Source organism: Microcaecilia unicolor, chromosome 7, assembly GCF_901765095.1.
Source record: "Microcaecilia unicolor chromosome 7, aMicUni1.1, whole genome shotgun sequence".
Lineage (NCBI taxonomy): Eukaryota > Metazoa > Chordata > Amphibia > Gymnophiona > Siphonopidae > Microcaecilia > Microcaecilia unicolor.
This window is the reverse complement of record NC_044037.1, coordinates 95,855,236-95,862,692: the sequence shown is the minus strand read 5'-3', so window position 1 is coordinate 95,862,692 and position 7,457 is coordinate 95,855,236.

The following is a 7,457-nucleotide window of genomic DNA, read 5'->3' as shown; positions in this document are numbered from 1 at the left end:
AATAATCTTAAATGTAAACATAGGACCAAATTCTATATATAATAACTAAAAAAAATGGTGTTGAAAAACCATGTTCTTAGCACAATTATATAAGATTTGCCTAAATTTAGGCATAGTTTATAGAATACAGTTAGCGGCTGTTCTTGTGGTTAAATTCTAGAAGCATCTATTTAGGCCAACTAAAACCAGACCTAAATAACTACGCCTAACTTTGAAGCAGATCGGGTGTATTCTATAACAGTGCACATAGTTCTTAGAAATGCCCAGGGCCCGCAAATTCCCCACCCATAGTCACACCCCCTTTTCAGCTGCGCACATTAGAATTGAGGCACAGCACTTTATAGAATATGCCTAGAAAGTTGTGAGCCAATTAGTGCTGGTAATTGGTTGTTAATTGCCAATTATTGGGGCTGATTGGCTTGTTTATCAATTAGGTTGTGTGCAGTTTAGCCATGTGGCCAAATTAGTGTGTATAACTTAAGGCACCATTAACAAAACTGGGGGTTAATACCCTCATTGGAGTAGTTTTATTGTTTTTTTTTCCCACAGATAAAATGAGTTGTACTTACAGAAAAGGTGTTTTATAAAATGTTGTGGCCATTTATTTATAGATATGTATATGGTTGAATGATACATGACAGTGGGTGGTAGTAAATGGAATTCACTCAAAAGAAAAAAAGGGAATGTCTCAGGGATCTTTCCTGGGGCCAGTTCTCTTCAATATATTTGTGGGTGATATTGCCAAAGGGTTAGAGGAAAAAGCATACCTTTTTGTGGATGACATGAAAATTGGCTTCAGAGTGGGCACTCTGGAGAGGGTGGGATGCATGAGATGTAATCTACAAAAATTAGAAGTTTGAGCTAATGCTTGGCAGTTAAGCTTTAATGTAGGGAGATGCATTTGGGGTACAGAAATCTTAAGTTGCTGTATGTGATAGGAGGTAAGAGGATGATGTGCACAGACCAGGAAAGAGTCCTCAGAGTGATAGTTTATGAGGATCTAAAGGTGGCATTGACAAGGTGGTGGCTAAAACCAGAAGGATGCTTGGCTGGATTAGAGAAGGACATAACCAGCAGAAAAAAAGGAGGTGATGATGCCTCTGAACAAATCATTGGAGAGAAACATTTGTTGTACTGTGTTCAGTTTTGAAAGCTATATTTTATCAAAGAAAAAAAAATTGAAGTCATTGAGAGGAAAGTGACCAAAATGATATGGGGTCTGTGCTAGAGAAGAAACTTGGGAGTCTTTTTACAAAGGCATACTAATGTTTTTGGTGCGGTAAACACTTGAGACAACCATATATTCCTATGGGCATCTCTAGCGTAGCATTTAGCGCATGCTAGAATGCTAGCGAGCTTTTGTATAAAAAACCTCTAGAAGACTTGAATATGTATACCCTGGAGGAGAGGAGGGACAAGAGACATATGGCACATTTAAATTCTTGAAAGATAATAGGAAGCAAATAAACCTTTTCCAAAAACATAGACACTATCCTGCTTATTTTTGAAGGAGAAGGGCGACTATCTTCTGACACAAATCGGGAGATGGCCGACCTTCTCCTAAAGTCGGCCAAATCGGTATAATCGAAAGCCGATTTTGGCCGGCTTCAACTGCTTTCTGTTGCAGGGTCGGCCAAAGTTCAAGGGGGCGTGTCGGCAGTGTACCGAAGGCGGGACGGGGGCGTGGGTAAGAGATGGCTGTCCTCGACTGATAATGGAAAAAAGAAGGCCAGCCCTGACAAGCATTTGGCCGACTTTACTTGGTCCCTTTTTGTTCACGACCAAGCCTCGAAAAGGTGCCCGAACTGACCAGATGACCATCAGAGGGAATCGGGGATCACCTCCCCTTACTCCCCCAGTGGTCACCAATCCCCTCCCACCCAAAAAAAGAAATTAAAACACATTATTTTGCCAGCCTCTATGCCAGCCTCAAATGTCATACCCAGCTCCATCACAGCACTATGTAGGACCCTGGAGCAGTTTTTAGTGGGTTCTGCAGTGTACTTCAGGCAGGCGGACCCAGGCCCACCCCCCTACCTGTTTGTGGTGGTAAATGGGAGCCCTCCAAAATCTACCCGAAACCCACTGTACCCACATCTAGGTGCCCCCCCGTTACCCTTTAAGGGCTATGGTAGTGTTGTACAGTTGTGGGTAGTGGGTTTTGGCGGGATTTGGGGGGCTCAGCACATAAGGTAAGGGAGCTATGCACCTGGGATCAATTTGTGAAGTCCACTGCAGTGCCCCCATGGTGCCTGGTTGGTGTCTTGGCATGTGAGGGGGACCAGTGCACTACAAACGCTGGCTCCTCCCACGACCAAATGGCTTGGATTTGGCCAGGTTTCAGATGGCTGCCATTAGTTTCCATTATCGCCGAAAACCAATGGCGGCCATCTCTGTCGGCGGCGATCTCTAAGGGCGGCCCAAATGTGGAGATTTGGCCGGCCCTGACCGTATTATCGAAATGAAAGATGGCCGGCCATCTTGTTTCGATAATACGGTCGGGTACGCCGCTTTATGGGGCCGTCATTAGAGATGGCCGCCCTTATAGATGGCCGGCCCCATTCGATTATGCCCTTCCACAGCACCAAAGGACATGAAATGACGTTGCAAGAAGAAAAACTTTAAAAAGCAACATCCAGAAATACCTTTTACAGAGAGAGAGAGAGAGAGAGAGAGAGAGAGAGAGAGAGAGAGAGAGTGGTGATGCTTGGAATTCTCTTTCATGGGAAGTGGTGGGGTTAAAACCTATGACAGAATTCAAAAAAGGCAAGGGATAACAATAAAGGTTCGCTATATGGCATGAAGATGGAATGAAAGTATAAAGCATTTCCACTCAGTAAAGCTTAAATAACTTTCACACTTTAAAGAAGAAGAAAAAGGCATAGCATGGGATAGACCATGTGTATGTGGTTGGGGAAAGGGGGCGGTAACCCACACAGAGAACCCTGGTCACTTCTCTGAGCCAATTGGATGGGTCATGCTGGTTTTTGTCTGCTATCACTTACTATGTTACTATAAAATACATGCAAATATGTTAGAGTATGTGTACACATTTACACCAACTGTGAATTTCACTTTGGGGCCGATGCACAAAGGCAGCCGTAAAATACAGCTGCCTTGGTAAAATTTAGCAACTTGCAAACAGCGATCGATGCACAAAGGGGATCGCATGCAAATGAGCTGCATGGATCACTCTTTGCGAGCTGTTTGTGAGTCCCAACACCACTCCACACCAAGCAAAGAAGGCCCTGGTGGCCTAGCGACCCCCTGCACCCTTCCAACTCCCCCTGCACCAAGCAAAGAGGGTCCTGGTGGCCTAGTGACCCCCGCACCTTTCCTACCCTCACTCACAAAGCAAAGAGGGCCCTACTGGTCTAGTGACCCTCTACACCCTCCTGACATCCTCTGTACTTAGCAAAGAGGGACATGGTGGCCTAGTGACCCCTAGCATCCTCCGAAACCTGGTACTATCTCATGCAAAGTCTCTAGAAAATCAGTTTAACATATTGTGCTTATCCCACGCTTTGGAGAAAAGCCCTCAGAAACCAGAGGCTGTCAGCCTAAGGTTTTGGGCGTTGCTATGCTATGTACTTGTTATGCATAACAAATGCTGGATTTCTATCATCAGGCGTAAAAACTCCAAAGTATGGTTGAGAATGATTTTAACTCTTAGTAGATATTCAAATCAACTTCTACATTAAAGGTAAACCCTATCAGCGGCAAACTATGTAAATATAGATACATCTGCACTTAGCTTAGAAGTGCTGTATGCAGCACTGTCTTTTATGTTCCAAGGGGGCCACCATTTCACCCCGGAGAAAAGGCTTCTTCAGGACAGAGTGCTGAGTCTAAATGCTAAGGGTCTAAAATGACAAAAAACAACTTTAAAATGTTTCAAACTTGGAAGTTGTAAACACACATGCTGTACCAACCCAAAGGTTCACTCACTTCTAGCAGAAGCAATCCAGTTTTCAAAATGGCGCCTCGGCGTCACTACATGAACACCTTGTTTAAATAGGCTCATTGATTAACTGCTCACAAATTACTTAAATTGACTGAATCAGTGTTTGGTATCACATATTTAGTAAAAAATATACCAATCTATTGAATTATTCAAACCAATTGGCTCTGTAGTTTTCAAATCAAAAATCCACTTGGCTTCCCTTCTTTGTAACATTAATTTACAATTGCCACCTCGAGTAGATGGATTAATTTTGTCAATTGCAAAGCACTCAAGATCTTCTTTGTAACATTAATTTACGATTGCCACCTCGAGTAGATGGATTAATTTTGTCAATTGCAAAGCACTCAAGATCTTCAAATGTGTGCTTATGTTCTATACAATGCTCTACAAGTGGTTCATTGTGTGCCATTCTTCTGATGTTGGATCTATGTTCCAAGATCCTGACTTTTAAGGATCTGGTCGTCATTCCAATGTAATTCTTTTTGCACGGACAGCTTATGAGATATACAACATGGTCAGACAGGCAGTTGGTAAACTGATGCAATTTGTATGTCTTATTGGTATGAGGATTAAAAAAAGTCCTTTGTTTTGTGATTTTACAAATCTAGCACAACCCACACTTGTAATGTCCCCTGATCTGATTTTCATTAGTTTTCTTTTTTAATGATGCGTCTGCTGGGCTCACAATCTCTTTGATGTCGCTTCCTCTTGAAAATACTATGCGCAAATTAGTACTATTAAACATGGGAATGGATTGCATAATATCCCACCGGCTCTTGACTAAATTTGCTAAATGAGGACTGGTCTCAGTGTATTGCATGACCATAGTCAACGTTTCATCATCTGTTTTACTTGTTTTGTTGCTTAATAGGAGTAAATCTTTGTTGTTAAATTTTGCTCTTCTATATGCCTTTTTTAAAACTGATTTTGAATAACTGCTATCTACTAGATCAATCATTAAAGATTTAGCTTGTTGTTTGAAAGTGTGTAGATCCGTGCATATGAAACAAAAAAGTGAGGAGAATAAGTGAGGATACCAAGAAAAATGTTTATTCACATAAAAAATGACCCGTTTATTCACATAAAAAATGACCCGACACGGCCGTGTTTCGGCCAAAAGGCCTGCCTCAGGGGTCCTTATAACCTCAGGTAATTTGATGTGAACCGTGCACTCTGAAAAATGGTGTCGGTGAACCCTCTTGGGTCTCCTCTCTTCTAGACAAATTTTTGGATATTTAAAACAGAAACTAGCCTGTTGTACTCCTCTCGTAGATACAGTTTGCAATTACGAAAATGCTATATATTTCCATCCCGCAAGAAGATGCATTACTGTAATGCATCTTCTTGCGGGATGGAAATATATAGCGAGAAGATGCATTACAAACTGTGAAAACTAGACTTGAAACAAGGGAGAGACCGCATTTGGTACCAACTGATTACTAGCTAAATAATGTTTGCTGTAGACTGGCTAAAACAAGTCTAAAGCAAACGTTCCCTGCATGTTAAGCTTAGTGCATTAGGCCCTTTGTGTACTATTTGTGCTAGTTCTAACAACCTATTTTAAGGTTTCTATTTTGCCTTTTTGAAAATAGGCTTAAAAGTGACTTCTAGCACTTTAAACATAAATGTTCTCTTATAAAATTACCCCCAATAGGCCTATAAATGGGCTGATCAATGACTCAGAAACAATGCACCCTCTGACATCCTCTGACATAAAGTAGATTTGGGTTTGATTGTTTGAGCTCTTAGATGTTGGGGATATTGTTGCTACATTATTCATGGTCACAAGCATTAAACCAGAATTCACGTTCATTACAATGGTGTCACCTAGTGGTCAGACTCAGCGTTGACATATGCTGGGCTACTGGGAGGACTTTAGGCACAACAAAGGAGCCAGTATTGAAAGGAAATAGCAATGAACTTGGGAAAAGAGGTAAATAATTTAAAATATGATTCAGTGAAAGATCATCAATTTTATAAAAAGCCTTTCCCACACATTTAACAGCCTTTACATGTAGAAACCCTTTAAAAACTTTTCCCCATAATGTGATACATTTGCTGAAAACCTACAATACAATCTGTGACAGGAATATTTCTTTATGATGTACATTGTTACTGAAAAGACACTATCCAGCTTATTTTCGAAAGTGAAAGACGCCCATATATCGACCCAAATCGGGAGATGGGCGTCCGTTTCCCGTGGTCGCCCAAATTGGAATAATCGAAACCCGATTTTTTGGCGTCCTCAACTGCAGTCCATCACAGAGACGAACAAAGATCACGGGGGCGTGTCGGAGGCGTGTCGGAGGCGTGGCGAGGGGGGGGCTGGGGCGTGGTTATCGGCCGAGGAGAGATGGGTGTCTTTAGCTGATAATCGAAACAAGAAGGGCGTTTTTGACCAGAATTTGGTCTGCTTTATTTGGACCCTTTTTTTCAGGTCCAAGTCCCAAAAAAGTGCCCCAACTGACCAGATGACCACCAGAGGGAATCGGAGATCACCTCCCCTGACTTCCCCAGTGGTCCCTAATTCCCTCCCACCAAAAAAACCCACTTTACAAACTTTTTTTCCCAGCCTGTATGCCAGCCTCAAATGCCGTACTCACCTCCATGACAGCAGAATGTGTTCTATCCTCTGACAGCCTTTCCCTGGTTCTGATGTGGGTCTCGGGTGAGTGTGACACCTTTTCTGTTAAGGGCACTGCAGAGTCACATCAGCAATGCATTGTGGTGGGTGTAGGGTATTGGGCTTTGTGATTCCACTAGCTTGTGTTACATGCTCACGATGTTGTTAGTTGGTAGGCTCTACTCCCATGGTGCTTTTCCCTCTGCTTACTGGGTCAGAGTGTGCCCTGTTATGTTTCCGGTAGTCCATGAGGTAGTGGCCATTTGCGTAAGACACTTTTAGATCCCTTTCATGTGTTAGCCACGTTACAGCACTTAGTTCTTACTTTGAAAGTTGCTGAAAGAGGGCATTGTACACCATTCTGCCAGCTCGGACCTACTGCTAATCTCAGTACCAGCGAGACTCGTTGCCAGTGGGGCACAACCTCTGATCTGCAGTTAACTGTGAGTAAACGTGCTTATTTAAATAAAGGACGTTTTCAGTGAGATTAGTCTTCAGGTGTTAACTGCTGTGCCAAGGTTATACAGCAGCAACAAATCCTGTCCCTGGAGCACTTTTAGTGGGTACTGCAGTGCACTTCAGGCAGGCAGACCCAGGCCCACCCCCCCCCCCCCACCTGTAACACTTGTGGTGGTAAATGGGAGGCCTCTAAAACCCACTGTACCCACATGTAGTTACCCCCTTCACCCCTAAGAGCTATGGTAGTGTTGTATATTTGTCCCTCCCACAACCAAATGGCTTGGATTAGGACGTTTCTGAGCTGGGTGTTTTTAGTTTCCATTATTGCAAAAAAAAACAAAAAAACGCCCATCTCAGAAAGGACCAAATCCATGGCATTTGGTCCGTCCAAACCGTATTTTCGAAATGAAA